The sequence below is a fragment of the Triturus cristatus genome, chromosome 8, assembly GCF_964204655.1.
Source record: "Triturus cristatus chromosome 8, aTriCri1.1, whole genome shotgun sequence".
Taxonomy (NCBI): Eukaryota; Metazoa; Chordata; class Amphibia; order Caudata; family Salamandridae; genus Triturus; species Triturus cristatus.
Genome location: NC_140591.1, coordinates 894,571,150 through 894,592,001, shown reverse-complemented (window position 1 = coordinate 894,592,001; position 20,852 = coordinate 894,571,150).

Sequence of the window (20,852 nt, the reverse complement as noted above, 5' to 3'; positions counted from 1 at the left end):
AACTCTTACTCTGGCCTAAAAGCTGTGGTCTTAGACTCGTACTCTGGCCTAATGGTTAAGGTCTTAACTCTTACTCTGGCCTACTGGTTAAGGTTTTAACTCTTACTCTGGCCTAATAGCTAAGGTCTTAGACTCGTACTCTGGCCTAATGGTTAAGGTCTTAACTCTTACTCTGGCCTACTGGTTAAGGTCCTAACTCTTACTCTGGCCTAATGGTTAAGGTCTTAAGTCTTACTCTGGCCTAATGGCTAAGGTCTTAACTCTTACTCTGGCCTAATAGCTAAGGTCTTAGACTCATACTCTGGCCTAATGGTTAAAGGTCTTAACTCTAACTCTGGCCTAATAGCTAAGGTCTTAACTCTTACTCTGTCCTAATGGTTACTGTCCTAACTCTTACTCTGGCCTAATGGTTAAGGTGTTAACTCTTACTCTGGCCTAATAGCTAAGGTCTTAACTCTTACTCTGGCATAATAGCTAAGGTCTTAGACTCGTACTCTGGCCTAATGGTTAAGGTCTTAACTCTAACTCTGGCCTAATAGCTAAGGTCTTAACTCTTACTCTGGCTTACTGGTTAGGGTCTTAACACTTACTCTGGCCTAATAGCTAAGGTCTTAACTCTTACTCTGGCCTACTGGTTAAGGTCTTAACTCTTACTCTGGCCTAATAGCTAAGGTCTTAAATCTTACTCTAGCCTACTGGTTAAGGCCTTAACTCTTACTCTGGCCTAGTAGCTAAGGTCTTAGGCTCGTACTCTGGCCTAACGATTAAGGTCTTAACTCTTACTCTGGCCTAATAGCTAAGGTCTTAACTCTTACTCTGGCCTAATGGTTAAGGTCTTAACTCTTACTCTGGCCTAATAGCTAAGGTCTTAACACTTACTCTGGCCTAATAGCTAAGGTCTTAGACTCGTACTATGGCCTACAGGTTAATGTCTTTACTCTTACTCTGGTCTACTGGTTAAGGTCTTAACTCTTACTCTGGACTACTGGTTAAGGTCTTAAATTTTACTCTGGCCTAATAGCTAAGGTGTTAGACTCATACTCTGGCCTACAGGTTAAGGTCTTAACTTTTACTCTGGCCTACTGGTTAAGGTCATAACTCTTACTCTGGCATAATAGCTAAGGTCTTAGACTCGTACTCTGGCCTAATGGTTAAGGTCTTAACTCTTACTCTAGCCTAATAGCTAAGGTCTTAACTCTTACTCTGGCATAATAGCTAAGGTCTTAGACTTGTACTATGGCCTACAGGTTAAGGTCTTAACTCTTACTCTGGCCTACTGTTTAAGGTCTTAACTCTTACTCTGGCCTAATAGCTAAGGTCTTAGACTCGTACTATGGCCCAATGGATAAGGTCTTAACTCTTACTCTGGCCTAATATCTAAGGTCTTAACTCTTACTCTGGCCTAATAGCTAAGGTCTTAGACTCGTACTCTGGCCTAATTGTTAAGGTCTTAACTCTTACTCTGGCCTACTGGTTAAGGTCTTAACTCTTACTCTGGCCTAATAGCTAAGAACCCAGACTTGTACTCTGGCCTAATGGTTAAGGTCTTAACTCTTACTCTGGCCTAATGGTTAAGGTCTTAACTCTTACTCTGGCCTAATAGCTAAGGTCTTAGACTCATACTCTGGCCTACAGGTTAAGGTCTTAACTCTTACTCTGGACTACTGGTTAAGGTCTTAACTCTTACTCTGGCCTAATAGCTAAGGTCTTAGACTCGTACTCTGGCCTAATGGTTAAGGTCTTAACTCTTACTCTGGCATAATAGCTAAGGTCTTAACTCTTACTCTGGCCTAATAACTAAGGTCTTAGAATCGTACTCTGGCCTAATGGTTAAGGTCTTAACTCTTACTCTGGCCTACTGGTTAAGGTCTTAACTCTTACTCTGGCCTAAAAGCTGATTTCTTAGACTCGTACTCTGGCCTAATGGATAAGGTCTTAACTCTTACTCTGGCCTACTGGTTAAGGTCTTAACTCTTACTCTGGCCTAATAGCTAAGGTCTTAGACTCGTACTCTGGCCTAATGGTTAAGGTCTTAACTCTTACTCTGGCCTAATGGTTAAGGTCTTAAGTCTTACTCTGGCCTAATAGCTAAGGTCTTAACTCTTTCTCTGGCCTAATAGCTAAGGTCTTAGACTCGTACTCTGGCCTAATGGTTAAGGTCTTAACTCTAACTCTGGCCTAATAGCTAAGGTCTTAACTCTTACTCTGGCCAACTACACTTACTCTGGCCTAATAGCTAAGGTCTTAACTCTTACTCTGGCCTACTGGTTAAGGTCTTAACTCTTACTCTGGCCTACTGGTTAAGGTCTTAAATTTTACTCTGGCCTAATAGCTAAGGTGTTAGACTCATACTCTGGCCTACAGGTTAAGGTCTTAACTGTTACTCTGGCCTACTGGTTAAGGTGATAACTCTTACTCTGGCATAATAGCTAAGGTCTTACACTCGTACTATGGCCCAATGGTTAAGGTCTTAACTCTTACTCTGGCCTAATATCTAAGGTCTTAACTCTTTCTCTGGCCTAATAGCTAAGGTCTTAACTCTTTCTCTGGCCTAATAGCTAAGGTCTTAGACTCGTACTCTGGCCTAATGGTTAAGGTCTTAACTCTAACTCTGGCCTAATAGCTAAGGTCTTAACTCTTACTCTGGCCTACTACACTTACTCTGGCCTAATAGCTAAGGTCTTAACTCTTACTCTGGCCTACTGGTTAAGGTCTTAACTCTTACTCTGGCATAATAGCTAAGGTCTTAAATCTTACTCTAGCCTACTGGATAAGGTCTTAATTCTTACTCTGGCCTAATAGCTAAGGTCTTAGGCTCGTACTCTGGCCTAATGATTAAGGTCCTAACTCTTACTCTGGCCTAATAGATAAGGTATTTACTCTTACTCTGGCCTAATGGTTAAGGTCTTAAATCTTACTCTGGCCTAATAGCTAAGTTCTTAACACTTACTCTGGCCTAATAGCTAAGGTCTTAGACTCATACTATGGCCTACAGGTTAATGTGTTTACTCTTACTCTGGTATACTGGTTAAGGTCTTAACTCTTACTCTGGCCTACTGGTTAAGGTCTTAAATTTTACTCTGGCCTAATAGCTAAGGTGTTAGACTCATACTCTGGCCTACAGGTTAAGGTCTTAACTGTTACTCTGGCCTACTGGTTAAGGTCATAACTCTTACTCTGGCATAATAGCTAAGGTCTTAGACTCGTACTATGGCCCAATGGTTAAGGTCTTAAATCTTACTCTGGCCTAATAGCTAAGTTCTTAACACTTACTCTGGCCTAATAGCTAAGGTCTTAGACTCATACTATGGCCTACAGGTTAATGTGTTTACTCTTACTCTGGTATACTGGTTAAGGTCTTAACTCTTACTCTGGCCTACTGGTTAAGGTCTTAAATTTTACTCTGGCCTAATAGCTAAGGTGTTAGACTCATACTCTGGCCTACAGGTTAAGGTCTTAACTGTTACTCTGGCCTACTGGTTAAGGTCATAACTCTTACTCCGGCATAATAGCTAAGGTCTTAGACTCGTACTCTGGCCTAATGGATAAGGTCTTAACTCTTACTCTGGCCTACTGGTTAAGGTCTTAACTCTTACTCTGGCCTAATAGCTAAGGTCTTAGACTTGTACTCTGGCCTAATGGTTAAGGTCTTAACTCTTACTCTGGCCTAATGGTTAAGGTCTTAAGTCTTACTCTGGCCTAATAGCTAAGGTCTTAACTCTTTCTCTGGCCTAATAGCTAAGGTCTTAGACTCGTACTCTGGCCTAATGGTTAAGGTCTTAACTCTAACTCTGGCCTAATAGCTAAGGTCTTAACTCTTACTCTGGCCTACTACACTTACTCTGGCCTAAAAGCTAAGGTCTTAACTCTTACTCTGGCCTACTGGTTAAGGTCTTAACTCTTACTCTGGCATAATAGCTAAGGTCTTAAATCTTACTCTAACCTACTGGTTAAGGTCTTAATTCTTACTCTGGCCTAATAGCTAAGGTCTTAGGCTCGTACTCTGGCCTAATGATTAAGGTCCTAACTCTTACTCTGGCCTAATAGATAAGGTCTTTACTCTTACTCTGGTCTAATGGTTAAGGTCTTAAATCTTACTCTGGCCTAATAGCTAAGTTCTTAACACTTACTCTGGCCTAATAGCTAAGGTCTTAGACTCATACTATGGCCTACAGGTTAATGTGTTTACTCTTACTCTGGTCTACTGGTTAAGGTCTTAACTCTTACTCTGGCCTACTGGTTAGGGTCTTAAATTTTACTCTGGCCTAATAGCTAAGGTGTTAGACTCATACTCTGGCCTACAGGTTAAGGTCTTAACTGTTACTCTGGCCTACTGGTTAAGGTCATAACTCTTACTCTGGCATAATAGCTAAGGTCTTAGACTCGTACTATGGCCCAATGGTTAAGGTCTTAACTCTTACTCTGGCCTAATATCTAAGGTCTTAACTCTTACTCTGGCCTAATAGCTAAGGTCTTAGTCTCATACTCTGGCCTAATTGTTAAGGTCTTAACTCTTACTCTGGCCTACTGGTTAAGGTCTTAACTCTTACTCTGGCCTAATAGCTAAGGTCTTAACTCTTACTATGGCCTACAGGTTAAGGTCTTAACTCTTACTCTGGACTACTGGTTAAGGTCTTAACTCTTACTCTGGCCTAATAGCTAAGGTCTTAGACTCGTACTCTGGCCTAATGGTTAAGGTCTTAACTCTTACTCTGGACTACTGGTTAAGGTCTTAACTCTTACTCTGGCCTAATAGCTAAGGTCTTAGACTCGTACTCTGGCCTGATGGTTAAGGTCTTAACTCTTACTCTGGCCTAATAGCTAAGGTCTTAACTCTTACTCTGGCCTAATAACTAAGGTCTTAGACTCGTACTCTGGCCTACTGGTTAAGGTCTTAACTCTTACTCTGGCCTAAAAGCTGTGGTCTTAGACTCGTACTCTGGCCTAATGGTTAAGGTCTTAACTCTTACTCTGGCCTACTGGTTAAGGTCTTAACTCTTACTCTGGCCTAATGGTTAAGGTCTTAAGTCTTACTCTGGCCTAATGGCTAAGGTCTTAACTCTTACTCTGGCCTAATAGCTAAGGTCTTAGACTCATACTCTGGCCTAATGGTTAAGGTCTTAACTCTAACTCTGGCCTAATAGCTAAGGTCTTAACTCTTACTCTGTCCTAATGGTTACGGTCCTAACTCTTACTCTGGCCTAATAGCTAAGGTCTTAGACTCATACTATGGCCTACAGGTTAATGTGTTTACTCTTACTCTGGTATACTGGTTAAGGTCTTAACTCTTACTCTGGCCTACTGGTTAAGGTCTTAAATTTTACTCTGGCCTAATAGCTAAGGTGTTAGACTCATACTCTGGCCTACAGGTTAAGGTCTTAACTGTTACTCTGGCCTACTGGTTAAGGTCATAACTCTTACTCCGGCATAATAGCTAAGGTCTTAGACTCGTACTCTGGCCTAATGGATAAGGTCTTAACTCTTACTCTGGCCTACTGGTTAAGGTCTTAACTCTTACTCTGGCCTAATAGCTAAGGTCTTAGACTCGTACTCTGGCCTAATGGTTAAGGTCTTAACTCTTACTCTGGCCTAATGGTTAAGGTCTTAAGTCTTACTCTGGCCTAATAGCTAAGGTCTTAACTCTTTCTCTGGCCTAATAGCTAAGGTCTTAGACTCGTACTCTGGCCTAATGGTTAAGGTCTTAACTCTAACTCTGGCCTAATAGCTAAGGTCTTAACTCTTACTCTGGCCTACTACACTTACTCTGGCCTAAAAGCTAAGGTCTTAACTCTTACTCTGGCCTACTGGTTAAGGTCTTAACTCTTACTCTGGCATAATAGCTAAGGTCTTAAATCTTACTCTAACCTACTGGTTAAGGTCTTAATTCTTACTCTGGCCTAATAGCTAAGGTCTTAGGCTCGTACTCTGGCCTAATGATTAAGGTCCTAACTCTTACTCTGGCCTAATAGATAAGGTCTTTACTCTTACTCTGGTCTAATGGTTAAGGTCTTAAATCTTACTCTGGCCTAATAGCTAAGTTCTTAACACTTACTCTGGCCTAATAGCTAAGGTCTTAGACTCATACTATGGCCTACAGGTTAATGTGTTTACTCTTACTCTGGTCTACTGGTTAAGGTCTTAACTCTTACTCTGGCCTACTGGTTAAGGTCTTAAATTTTACTCTGGCCTAATAGCTAAGGTGTTAGACTCATACTCTGGCCTACAGGTTAAGGTCTTAACTGTTACTCTGGCCTACTGGTTAAGGTCATAACTCTTACTCTGGCATAATAGCTAAGGTCTTAGACTCGTACTATGGCCCAATGGTTAAGGTCTTAACTCTTACTCTGGCCTAATATCTAAGGTCTTAACTCTTACTCTGGCCTAATAGCTAAGGTCTTAGTCTCATACTCTGGCCTAATTGTTAAGGTCTTAACTCTTACTCTGGCCTACTGGTTAAGGTCTTAACTCTTACTCTGGCCTAATAGCTAAGGTCTTAACTCTTACTATGGCCTACAGGTTAAGGTCTTAACTCTTACTCTGGACTACTGGTTAAGGTCTTAACTCTTACTCTGGCTTAATAGCTAAGGTCTTAGACTCGTACTCTGGCCTAATGGTTAAGGTCTTAACTCTTACTCTGGACTACTGGTTAAGGTCTTAACTCTTACTCTGGCCTAATAGCTAAGGTCTTAGACTCGTACTCTGGCCTGATGGTTAAGGTCTTAACTCTTACTCTGGCCTAATAGCTAAGGTCTTAACTCTTACTCTGGCCTAATAACTAAGGTCTTAGACTCGTACTCTGGCCTACTGGTTAAGGTCTTAACTCTTACTCTGGCCTAAAAGCTGTGGTCTTAGACTCGTACTCTGGCCTAATGGTTAAGGTCTTAACTCTTACTCTGGCCTACTGGTTAATGTCTTAACTCTTACTCTGGACTAATAGCTAAGGTCTTAGACTCGTACTCTGGCCTAATGGTTAAGGTCTTAACTCTTACTCTGGCATAATAGCTAAGGTCTTAAATCTTACTCTAGCCTACTGGTTAAGGTCTTAATTCTTACTCTGGCCTAATAGCTAAGGTCTTAGGCTCGTACTCTGGCCTAATGATTAAGGTCCTAACTCTTACTCTGGCCTAATAGATAAGGTCTTTACTCTTACTCTGGTCTAATGGTTAAGGTCTTAAATCTTACTCTGGCCTAATAGCTAAGTTCTTAACACTTACTCTGGCCTAATAGCTAAGGTCTTAGACTCATACTATGGCCTACAGGTTAATGTGTTTACTCTTACTCTGGTCTACTGGTTAAGGTCTTAACTCTTACTCTGGCCTACTGGTTAAGGTCTTAAATTTTACTCTGGCCTAATAGCTAAGGTGTTAGACTCATACTCTGGCCTACAGGTTAAGGTCTTAACTGTTACTCTGGCCTACTGGTTAAGGTCATAACTCTTACTCTGGCATAATAGCTAAGGTCTTAGACTCGTACTATGGCCCAATGGTTAAGGTCTTAACTCTTACTCTGGCCTAATATCTAAGGTCTTAACTCTTACTCTGGCCTAATAGCTAAGGTCTTAGTCTCATACTCTGGCCTAATTGTTAAGGTCTTAACTCTTACTCTGGCCTACTGGTTAAGGTCTTAACTCTTACTCTGGCCTAATAGCTAAGGTCTTAACTCTTACTATGGCCTACAGGTTAAGGTCTTATCTCTTACTCTGGACTACTGGTTAAGGTCTTAACTCTTACTCTGGCCTAATAGCTAAGGTCTAAGACTCGTACTGTGGCATAATGGTTAAGGTCTTAACTCTTACTCTGGACTACTGGTTAAGGTCTTAACTCTTACTCTGGCCTAATAGCTAAGGTCTTAGACTCGTACTCTGGCCTGATGGTTAAGGTCTTAACTCTTACTCTGGCCTAATAGCTAAGGTCTTAACTCTTACTCTGGCCTAATAACTAAGGTCTTAGACTCGTACTCTGGCCTAATGGTTAAGGTCTTAACTCTTACTCTGGCCTACTGGTTAAGGTCTTAACTCTTACTCTGGCCTAAAAGCTGTGGTCTTAGACTCGTACTCTGGCCTAATGGTTAAGGTCTTAACTCTTACTCTGGCCTACTGGTTAAGGTCTTAACTCTTACTCTGGCCTAATAGCTAAGGTCTTAGACTCGTACTCTGGCCTAATGGTTAAGGTCTTAACTCTTACTCTGGCCTACTGGTTAAGGTCTTAACTCTTACTCTGGCCTAATGGTTAAGGTCTTAAGTCTTACTCTGGCCTAATAGCTAAGGTCTTAACTCTTACTCTGGCCTAATAGCTAAGGTCTTAGACTCATACTCTGGCCTAATGGTTAAGGTCTTAACTCTAACTCTGGCCTAATAGCTAAGGTCTTAACTCTTACTCTGTTCTAATGGTTACGGTCTTAACTCTTACTCTGGCCTACTGGTTAAGGTCTTAACTCTTACTCTGGCCTAATAACTAAGGTCTTAGACTCGTACTCTGGCCTAATGGTTAATGTCTTAACTCTTACTCTGGCCTACTGGTTAAGGTCTTAACTCTTACTCTGGCCTAAAAGCTGTGGTCTTAGACTCGTACTCTGGCCTAATGGTTAAGGTCTTAACTCTTACTCTGGCCTACTGGTTAAGGTTTTAACTCTTACTCTGGCCTAATAGCTAAGGTCTTAGACTCGTACTCTGGCCTAATGGTTAAGGTCTTAACTCTTACTCTGGCCTACTGGTTAAGGTCTTAACTCTTACTCTGGCCTAATGGTTAAGGTCTTAAGTCTTACTCTGGCCTAATCGCTAAGGTCTTAACTCTTACTCTGGCCTAATAGCTAAGGTCTTAGACTCATACTCTGGCCTAATGGTTAAGGTCTTAACTCTAACTCTGGCCTAATAGCTAAGGTCTTAACTCTTACTCTGTCCTAATGGTTACGGTCCTAACTCTTACTCTGGCCTAATGGTTAAGGTGTTAACTCTTACTCTGGCCTAATAGCTAAGGTCTTAACTCTTACTCTGGCATAATAGCTAAGGTCTTAGACTCGTACTCTGGCCTAATGGTTAAGGTCTTAACTCTAACTCTGGCCTAATAGCTAAGGTCTTAACTCTTACTCTGGCTTACTGGTTAGGGTCTTAACACTTACTCTGGCCTAATAGCTAAGGTCTTAACTCTTACTCTGGCCTACTGGTTAAGGTCTTAACTCTTACTCTGGCCTAATAGCTAAGGTCTTAAATCTTACTCTAGCCTACTGGTTAAGGTCTTAACTCTTACTCTGGCCTAGTAGCTAAGGTCTTAGGCTCGTACTCTGGCCTAACGATTAAGGTCTTAACTCTTACTCTGGCCTAATAGCTAAGGTCTTAACTCTTACTCTGGCCTAATGGTTAAGGTCTTAACTCTTACTCTGGCCTAATAGCTAAGGTCTTAACACTTACTCTGGCCTAATAGCTAAGGTCTTAGACTCGTACTATGGCCTACAGGTTAATGTCTTTACTCTTACTCTGGTCTACTGGTTAAGGTCTTAACTCTTACTCTGGACTACTGTTTAAGGTCTTAAATTTTACTCTGGCCTAATAGCTAAGGTGTTAGACTCATACTCTGGCCTACAGGTTAAGGTCTTAACTTTTACTCTGGCCTACTGGTTAAGGTCATAACTCTTACTCTGGCATAATAGCTAAGGTCTTAGACTCGTACTCTGACCTAATGGTTAAGGTCTTAACTCTTACTCTAGCCTAATAGCTAAGGTCTTAACTCTTACTCTGGCATAATAGCTAAGGTCTTAGACTTGTACTATGGCCTACAGGTTAAGGTCTTAACTCTTACTCTGGCCTACTGTTTAAGGTCTTAACTCTTACTCTGGCCTAATAGCTAAGGTCTTAGACTCGTACTATGGCCCAATGGATAAGGTCTTAACTCTTACTCTGGCCTAATATCTAAGGTCTTAACTCTCACTCTGGCCTAATAGCTAAGGTCTTAGACTCGTACTCTGGCCTAATTGTTAAGGTCTTAACTCTTACTCTGGCCTACTGGTTAAGGTCTTAACTCTTACTCTGGCCTAATAGCTAAGAACCCAGACTTGTACTCTGGCCTAAAGGTTAAGGTCTTAACTCTTACTCTGGCCTAATGGTTAAGGTCTTAACTCTTACTCTGGCCTAATAGCTAAGGTCTTAGACTCATACTCTGGCCTACAGGTTAAGGTCTTAACTCTTACTCTGGACTACTGGTTAAGGTCTTAACTCTTACTCTGGCCTAATAGCTAAGGTCTTAGACTCGTACTCTGGCCTAATGGTTAAGGTCTTAACTCTTACTCTGGCATAATAGCTAAGGTCTTAACTCTTACTCTGGCCTAATAACTAAGGTCTTAGACTCGTACTCTGGCCTAATGGTTAAGGTCTTAACTCTTACTCTGGCCTACTGGTTAAGGTCTTAACTCTTACTCTGGCCTAAAAGCTGATTTCTTAGACTCGTACTCTGGCCTAATGGATAAGGTCTTAACTCTTACTCTGGCCTACTGGTTAAGGTCTTAACTCTTACTCTGGCCTAATAGCTAAGGTCTTAGACTCGTACTCTGGCCTAATGGTTAAGGTCTTAACTCTTACTCTGGCCTAATGGTTAAGGTCTTAAGTCTTACTCTGGCCTAATAGCTAAGGTCTTAACTCTTTCTCTGGCCTAATAGCTAAGGTCTTAGACTCGTACTCTGGCCTAATGGTTAAGGTCTTAACTCTAACTCTGGCCTAATAGCTAAGGTCTTAACTCTTACTCTGGCCAACTACACTTACTCTGGCCTAATAGCTAAGGTCTTAACTCTTACTCTGGCCTACTGGTTAAGGTCTTAACTCTTACTCTGGCCTAATAGCTAAGGTCTTAGACTCGTACACTGGCCTAATGGTTAAGGTCTTAACTCTTACTCTGGCCTACTGGTTAAGGTCTTAACTCTTAATCTGGCCTACTGGTTAAGGTCTTAACTCTTACTCTGGCCTAATAGCTATGGTCTTAGACTTGTACTCTGGTCTAATGGTTAAGGTCTTAACTCTTACTCTGTCCTACTGGTTAAGGTCTTAACTCTTACTCTGGCCTAATAGCTAGGGTCTTAACTCTTACTCTGGCCTAATAGCTGTGGTCTTAGACTCGTACTCTGGCCTAATGGTTAAGGTCTTAACTCTTACTCTGGCCTACTGGTTAAGGTCTTAACTCTTACTCTGGCCTAATAGCTAAGGTCTTAGACTCGTACTCTGGCCTAATGGTTAAGGTCTTAACTCTTACTCTGGCCTACTGGTTAAGGTCTTAACTCTTACTCTGGCCTAATGGTTAAGGTCTTAAGTCTTACTCTGGCCTAATAGCTAAGGTCTTAACTCTTACTCTGGCCTAATAGCTAAGGTCTTAGACTCGTACTCTGGCCTAATTGTTAAGGTTTTAACTCTAACTTTGGCCTAATAGCTAAGGTCTTAACTCTTACTCTGTCCTAATGGTTACAGTCTTAACTCTTACTCTGGCCTACTGGTTAAGGTCTTAACTCTTACTCTGGCCTAATAGCTAAGGTCTTAGACTCGTACACTGGCCTAATGGTTAAGGTCTTAACTCTTACTCTGGCCTACTGGTTAAGGTCTTAACTCTTACTCTGGCCTACTGGTTAAGGTCTTAACTCTTACTCTGGCCTAATAGCTAAGGTCTTAGACTTGTACTCTGGTCTAATGGTTAAGGTCTTAACTCTTACTCTGTCCTACTGGTTAAGGTCTTAACTCTTACTCTGGCCTAATAGCTAAGGTCTTAACTCTTACTCTGGCCTAATAGCTAAGGTCTTAGACTCGTACTCTGGCTTAATGGTTAAGGTCTTAACTCTTACTCTGGCCTAATAGCTAAGGTCTTAGACTCGTACTCTGGCCAAATGGTTAAGGTCTTAACTCTTTCTCTGGCCTAATAGCTAAGGTCTTAACTCTTACTATGGCCTACAGGTTAAGGTCTTAACTCTTACTCTGGCCTACTCGTTAAGGTCTTAACTCTTACTTTGGCCTTCTGTTTAAGGTCTTAACTCTTACTCTAGCCTAATATCTAAGGTCTTAACTCTTACTCTGGCCTAATAGCTAAGGTCTTAGTCTCGTACTCTGGCCTAATTGTTAAGGTCTTAACTCTCACTCTGGCCTACTGGTTAAGGTCTTAACTCTTACTCTGGCCTAATAGCTAAGGTCTTAGACTCGTACTATGGCCTACTGGTTAAGGTCTTAACTCTTACTCTGGCCTAATAGCTAAGGTCTTAACTCGTACTCTGGCCAAAAAGCTAAGGTCTTAGACTCGTACTCTGACCTACAGGTTAAGGTCTTAATGCTTACTCTGGCCTAATAGCTAAGGTCTTAACTCTTACTCTGCCTAATAGCTAAGGTCTTAGACCCGTACTCTGGCCTACTGGTTAAGGTCTTAACTCTTACTCTGGCCTACTGGTTAAGGTCTTAACTTTTACTCTGGCCTAATAGCTAAGGGCTTAGACTCGTACTCTGGCCTAATGGTTAAGGTCTTAACTCTTACTCTAGCCTAATAGCTAAGGTCTTAACTCTTACTCTGGCCTAATAGCTAAGATCTTAGACTCGTACTCTGGCATGATGGTTAAGGTCTTAACTCTTACTCTGGCCTAATAGCTAAGGTCTTAACTCTTACTCTGGCCTAATAACTAAGGTCTTAGACTCGTACTCTGGCCTACTGGTTAAGGTCTTAACTCTTACTCTGCCCTACTGGTTAAGGTCTTAACTCTTACTCTGGCCTAATAGCTAAGGTCTTAGACTCGTACTCTGGCCTAATGGTTAAGGTCTTAACTCTTACTCTGGCCTACTGGTTAAGGTCTTAACTCTTACTCTGGCCTAATAGCTAAGAACTCAGACTCGTACTCTGGCCTAATGGTTAAGGTCTTAACTCTTACTCTGGCCTACTGGTTAAGGTCTTAACTCTTACTCTGGACTAATGGTTAAGGTCTTAACTCTTACTCTGGCCTACAGGTTAAGGTCTTAACTCTTACTCTGGACTACTGGTTAAGGTCTTAACTCTTACTCTGGCCTAATAGCTAAGGTCTTAGACTCGTACACTGGCCTAATGGTTAAGGTCTTAACTCTTACTCTGGCCTAATAGCTAAGGTCTTTGACTCGTACACTGGCCTACAGGTTAAGGTCTTAACTCTTACTCTGGACTACTGGTTAAGGTCTTAACTCTTACTCTGGCCTAATAGCTAAGATCTTAGACTCGTACTCTGGCCTAATGGTTAAGGTCTTAACTCTTACTCTGGCCTAATAGCTAAGGTCTTAGACTCGTACTCTGGCCTAATGGTTAAGGTCTTAACTCTTACTCTGGCCTACTGGTTAAGGTCTTAACTCTTACTCTGCCCTACTGGTTAAGGTCTTAACTCTTACTCTGGCCTAATAGCTAAGGTCTTAGACTTGTACTCTGGCCTAATGGTTAAGGTCTTAACTCTTACTCTGGCCTACTGGTTAAGGTCTTAACTCTTACTCTGGCCTAATAGCTAAGAACTCAGACTCGTACTCTGGCCTAATGGTTAAGGTCTTAACTCTTACTCTGGCCTACTGGTTAAGGTCTTAACTCTTACTCTGGACTAATGGTTAAGGTCTTAACTCTTACTCTGGCCTAATAGCTAAGGTCTTAACTCTTACTCTGGCCTAATAGCTAAGGTCTTATACTCGCACTCTGGCCTAATGGTTAAGGTCTTAACTCTTACTCTGGCCTACTGGATAAGGTCTTAACTCTTACTCTGGCCTACTGGTTAAGGTCTTAACTCTTACTCTGGCCTATTAGCTAAGGTCTTAGACTTGTACTCTGGTCTAATGGTTAAGGTCTTAACTCTTACTCTGGCCTACTGGATAAGGTCTTAACTCTTACTCTGGCCTACTGGTTAAGGTCTTAACTCTTACTCTGGCCTAATAGCTAAGGTCTTAGACTTGTACTCTGGCCTAATGGTTAAGGTCTTAACTCTTACTCTGGCCTACTGGTTAAGGTCTTAACTCTTACTCTGGCCTCATAGCTAAGGTCTTAACTCTTACTCTGGCCTAATAGCTAAGGTCTTAGACTCGTACTATGGCCTACAGGTTAAGGTCTTAACTCTTACTCTGGCCTACTGGTTAAGGTCTTAACTCTTACTCTGGCCTAATAGCTAAGGTCTTAACTCTTACTCTGGCCTAATAGCTAAGGTCTTAGACTCGTACTATGGCCTACAGGTTAAGGTCTTAACACTTACTCTGGCCTACTGGTTATGGTCTTAACTCTTACTCTGGCCTCGTATCTAAGGTCTTAACTCTTACTCTGGCCTAATAGCTAAGGTCTTAGACTCGTACTCTGGCCTTATTGCTAAGTTCTTATCTCTTACTTGGGCCTAATAGCTAAGGTCTTAACTCTTACTCTGGCCTAATAGCTAAGGTCTTAAACTCATACTCTGTCCGAATGGTTAAGGTCTTAACTCTTACCCTGGCCTGATAGCTAAGGTCTTAGACTCGTACTCTGGCCTAATGGTTAAGGTCTTAACTCTTACTGTGGCCTAATAGCTAAGGTCTTATCTCTGACTCTGGCCTAATAGCTACGGTCTTAGACTCGTACTCTGGCCTAATGGTTAAGGTCTTAACTCTTACTCTGGCCTAAGAGCTAAGGTCTTAACTCTTACTCTGGCATAATAGCTAAGGTCTTAGACTCGTACTCTGGCCTAATGGTTAAGGTCTTAACTCTAACTCTGGCCTAATAGCTAAGGTCTTAACTCTTACTCTAGCTTACTGGTTAGGGTCTTAACACTTACTCTGGCCTAATAGCTAAGGTCTTAACTCTTACTTTGGCCTACTGGTTAAGGTCTTAACTCTTACTCTGGCCTAATAGCTAAGGTCTTAAATCTTACTCTAGCCTACTGGTTAAGGTCTTAAGTCTTACTCTGGCCTAGTAGCTAAGGTCTTAGGCTCGTACTCTGGCCTAACGATTAAGGTCTTATCTCTTACTCTGGCCTAATAGCTAAGGTATTAACTCTTACTCTGGCCTAATGGTTAAGGTCTTAACTCTTACTCTGGCCTAATAGCTAAGGTCTTAACACTTACTCTGGCCTAATAGCTAAGGTCTTAGACTCATACTATGGCCTACAGGTTAATGTCTTTACTCTTACTCTGGTCTACTGGTTAAGGTCTTAACTCTTACTCTGGACTACTGGTTAAGGTCTTAAATTTTACTCTGGCCTAATAGCTAAGGTGTTAGACTCATACTCTGTCCTACAGGTTAAGGTCTTAACTTTTACTCTGGCCTACTGGTTAAGGTCATAACTCTTTCTCTGGCATAATAGCTAAGGTCTTAGACTCGTACTCTGGCCTAATGGTTAAGGTCTTAACTCTTACTCTAGCCTAATAGCTAACGTCTTAACTCTTACTCTGGCCTAATAGCTAAGGTCTTAGACTCGTACTATGGCCTACAGGTTAAGGTCTTAACTCTTACTCTGGCCTACTGTTTAAGGTCTTAACTCTTACTCTGGCCTAATAGCTAAGGTCTTAGACTCGTACTATGGCCCAATGGTTAAGGTCTTAACTCTTACTCTGGCCTAATATCTAAGGTCTTAACTCTTACTCTGGCCTAACAGCTAAGGTCTTAGACTCGTACTCTGGCCTAATTGTTAAGGTCTTAACTCTTACTCTGGCCTACTGGTTAAGGTCTTAACTCTTACTCTGGCCTAATAGCTAAGAACTCAGACTTGTACTCTGGCCTAATTGTTAAGGTCTTAACTCTTACTCTGGCCTAATGGTTAAGGTCTTAACTCTTACTCTGGCCTAATAGCTAAGGTCTTAGACTCATACTCTGGCCTACAGGTTAAGGTCTTAACTCTTACTCTGGACTACTGGTTAAGGTCTTAACTCTTACTCTGGCCTAATAGCTAAGGTCTTAGACTCGTACTCTGGCCTAATGGTTAAGGTCTTAACTCTTACTCTGGCATAATAGCTAAGGTCTTAACTCTTACTCTGGCCTAATAACTAAGGTCTTAGACTCGTACTCTGGCCTAATTGTTAAGGTCTTAACTCTTACTCTGGCCTACTGGTTAAAGTCTTAACACTTACTCTGGCCTAAAAGCTGAGGTCTTAGACTCGTACTCTGGCCTAATGGTTAAGGTCTTAACTCTTACTCTGGCCTACTGGTTAAGGTCTTAACTCTTACTCTGGCCTAATAGCTAAGGTCTTAGACTCGTACTCTGGCCTTATGGTTAAGGTCTTAACTATTACTCTGGCCTACTGGTTAAAGTCTTAACTCTTACTCTGGCCTAATGGTTAAGTTCCTAACTCTTACTCTGGCCTAATAGCTAAGGTCTTAACTCTTACTCTGGCCTAATAGCTAAGGTCTTAGACTCGTACTCTGGCCTAATTTGTTAAGGTCTTAACTCTTACTCTGGCCTACTGGTTAAGATCTTAACTCTTACTCTGGACTACTGGTTAACGTCTTAAATTTTACTCTGGCCTAATAGCTAAGGTCTTAGACTCGTACTCTGGCCTAATGGTTAAGGTCTTAACTCTTACTCTGACCTAATAGCTAATGTCTTAGACTCGTACTATAGCCTACAGGTTAAGGTCTTAACTCTTACTCTGGCCTACTGTTTAAGGTCTTAACTCTTACTCTGGCCTAATAGCTAAGGTCTTAGACTCGTACTATGGCCCAATGGTTAAGGTCTTAACTCTTACTCTGGCCTAATATCTAAGGTCTTAACTCTTACTCTGGCCTAATAGCTAAGGTCTTAGACTCGTACTCTGGCCCGATTGTTAAGGTCTTAACTCTTACTCTGGTCTACTGGTTAAGGTCTTAACTCTTACTCTGGCCTAATAGCTAAGAACTCAGACTTGTACTCTGGCCTAATGGTTAAGGTATTAACTCTTACTCTGGCCTAATGGTTAAGGTCTTAACTCTTACTCTGGCCTAATAGCTAAGGTCTTAGACTCATACTCTGGCCTACAGGTTAAGGTCTTAACTCTTACTCTGGACTACTGGTTAAGGTCTTAACTCTTACTCTGGCCTAATAGCTAAGGTCTTAGACTCGTACTCTGGCCTAATGGTTAAGGTCTTAACTCTTACTCTGGCATAATAGCTAAGGTCTTAACTCTTACTCTGGCCTAATAACTAAGGTCTTAGACTCGTACTCTGGCCTAATTGTTAAGGTCTTAACTCTTACTCTGGCGTACTGGTTAAAGTCTTAACACTTACACTGGTCTAAAAGCTGAGGTCTTAGACTCGTACTCTGGCCTAATGGTTAAGGTCTTAACTCTTACTCTGGCCTACTGGTTAAGGTCTTAACTCTTACTCTGGCCTAATAGCTAAGGTCTTAGACTCGTACTCTGGCCTTATGGTTAAGGTCTTAACTATTACTCTGGCCTACTGGTTAAGGTCTTAACTCATACTCTGGCCTAATGGTTAAGTTCCTAACTCTTACTCTGGCCTAATAGCTAAGGTCTTAACTCTTACTCTGGCCTAATAGCTAAGGTCTTAGACTCGTACTCTGGCCTAATTTGTTAAGGTCTTAACTCTTACTCTGGCCTACTGGTTAAGATCTTAACTCTTACTCTGGACTACTGGTTAACGTCTTAAATTTTACTCTGGCCTAATAGCTAAGGTCTTAGACTCGTACTCTGGCCTAATGGTTAAGGTCTTAACTCTTACTCTAGCCTAATAGCTAACGTCATAACTCTTACTCTGGCCTAATAGCTAATGTCTTAGACTCGTACTATGGCCTACAGGTTAAGGTCTTAACTCTTACTCTGGCCTACTGTTTAAGGTCTTAACTCTTACTCTGGCCTAATAGCTAAGGTCTTAGACTCGTACTATGGCCCAATGGTTAAGGTCTTAACTCTCACTCTGGCCTAATATCTAAGGTCTTAACTCTTACTCTGGCCTAATAGCTAAGAACTCAGACTTGTACTCTGGCCTAATGGTTAAGGTCTTAACTCTTACTCTGGCCTAATGGTTAAGGTCTTAACTCTTACTCTAGCCTAATAGCTAAGGTCTTAGACTCATACTCTGGCCTACAGGTTAAGGTCTTAACTCTTACTCTGGACTACTGGTTAAGGTCTTAACTCTTACTCTGGCCTAATAGCTAAGGTCTTAGACTCATACTCTGGCCTAATGGTTAAGGTCTTAACTCTTACTCTGGCATAATAGCTAAGGTCTTAACTCTTACTCTGGCCTAATAACTAAGGTCTTAGACTCGTACTCTGGCCTAATTGTTAAGGTCTTAACTCTTACTCTGGCCTACTGGTTAAGGTCTTAACTCTAACTCTGGCCTAAAAGCTGAGGTCTTAGACTCGTACTCTGGCCTAATGGTTAAGGTCTTAACTCTTACTCTGGCCTACTGGTTAAGGTCTTAACTCTTACTCTGGTCTAATAGCTAAGGTCTTAGACTCGTAGTCTGGCCTAATGGTTAAGGTCTTAACTCTTACTCTGGCCTACTGGTTAAGGTCTTAACTCTTACTCTGGCCTAATGGTTAAGGTCTTAAGTCTTACTCTGGCCTAATAGCTAAGGTCTTAACTCTTACTCTGGCCTAATAGCTAAGGTCTTAGACTCGTACTCTGGCCTAATGGTTAAGGTCTTAACTCTAACTCTGGCCTAATAGCTAAGGTCTTAAGTCTTACTCTGGCCTACTGGTTAAGGTCTTAACACTTACTCTGGCCTAATAGCTAAGGTCTTAACTCTTACTCTAGCCTACTGGTTAAGGTCTTAACTCTTACTCTGGCCTAATAGCTAAGGTCTTAGGCTGGTACTCTGGCCTAATGATTAAGGTCCTAACTCTTACTCTGGCCTAATAGCTAAGGTCTTTACTCTTACTCTAGCCTAATGGTTAAGGTCTTAACTCTTACTCTGGCCTAATAGCTAAGTTCTTAACACTTACTCTGGCCTAATAGCTAAGGTCTTAGACTCGTACTATGGCCTACAGGTTAATGTCTTTACTCTTACTCTGGTCTACTGGTTAAGGTCTTAACTCTTACTCTGGCCTACTGGTTAAGGTCTTAAATTTTACTCTGGCCTAATAGCTAAGGTGTTTGACTCATACTCTGGCCTACAGGTTAAGGTCTTAACTATTACTCTGGCCTACTGGTTAAGGTCATAACTCTTACTCTGGCATAATAGCTAAGGTCTTAGACTCGTACTCTGGCCTAATGGTTAAGGTCTTAACTCTTACTCTAGCCTAATAGCTAAGGTCTTAACTCTTACTATGGCCTACAGGTTAAGGTCTTAACTCTTACTCTGGCCTACTCGTTAGGGTCTTAACTCTTACTCTGGCCTAATATCCTAAGGTCTTAGACTCATACTCCGGCCTAATGGTTAAGGTCTTAACTCTTACTCTGGCCTTCTGTTTAAGGTCTTAACTCTTACTCTGGCCTAATAGCTAAGGTCTTAGTCTAGTACTCTGGCCTAATTGTTAAGGTCTTAACTCTTACTCTGGCCTACTGGTTAAGGTCTTAACTCTTACTCTGGCCTAATAGCTAAGGTCTTAACTCTTACTATGACCTACAGGTTAAGGTATTAACTCTTACTCTGGACTACTGGTTAAGGTCTTAAGTCTTACTCTGGCCTAATAGCTAAGGTCTTAACTCTTACTCTGGCCTAATAGCTAAGGTCTTAGACTCGTACTCTGGCCTAATGGTTAAGGTTTTAACTCTAACTCTGGCCTAATAGCTAAGGTCTTAACTCTTACTCTGTCCTAATGCTTACAGTCTTAACTCTTACTCTGGCCTACTGGTTAAGGTCTTAACTCTTACTCTGGCCTAATAGCTAAGGTCTTAGACTCGTACTCTGGCCTAATGGTTAAGGTTTTAACTCTTACTCTGGACTACTGGTTAAGGTCTTAACTCTTACTCTGGCCTAATAGCTAAGGTCTTAGACTCATACTCTGGCCTGATGGTTAAGGTCTTAACTCTTACTCTGGCCTAATAGCTAAGGTCTTAACTCTTACTCTGGCCTAATAACTAAGGTCTTAGACTCGTACTCTGGCCTAATGGTTAAGGTCTTAACTCTTACTCTGGCATACTGGTTAAGGTCTTAACTCTTACTCTGGCCTAAAAGCTGTGGTCTTAGACTCGTACTCTGGCCTAATGGTTAAGGTCTTAACTCTTACTCTGGCCTACTGGTTAAGGTCTTAACTCTTACTTTGGCCTAATAGCTAAGGTCTTAGACTCGTACTCTGGCCTAATGGTTAAGGTATTAACTCTTACTCTGGCCTACTGGTTAATGTCTTAACTCTTACTCTGGCCTAATGGTTAAGGTCTTACGTCTTACTCTGGCCTAATAGCTAAGGTCTTAACTCTTACTCTGGCCTAATAGCTAAGGTCTTAGACTCGTACTCTGGCCTAATTGTTAAGGTCTTAACTCTTACTCTGGCCTACTGGTTAAGGTCTTAACTCTTACTCTGGCCTAATAGCTAAGAACTCAGACTTGTACTCTGGCCTAATGGTTAAGGTCTTAACTCTTACTCTGGCCTAATGGTTAAGGTCTTAACTCTTACTCTGGCCTAATAGCTAAGGTCTTAGACTCATACTCTGGCCTACAGGTTAAGGTCTTAACTCTTACTCTGGACTACTGGTTAAGGTCTTAACTCTTACTCTGGCCTAATAGCTAAGGTCTTAGACTCGTACTCTGGCCTAATGGTTAAGGTCTTAACTCTTACTCTGGCATAATAGCTAAGGTCTTAACTCTTACTCTGGCCTAATAACTAAGGTCTTAGACTCGTACTCTGGCCTAATGGTTAAGGTCTTAACTCTTACTCTGGCCTACTGGTTAAGGTCTTAACTCTTACTCTGGCCTAATAGCTAAGGTCTTAGACTCGTACTATATCCTACAGGTTAATGTCTTTACTCTTACTCTGGTCTACTGGTTAAGGTCTTAACTCT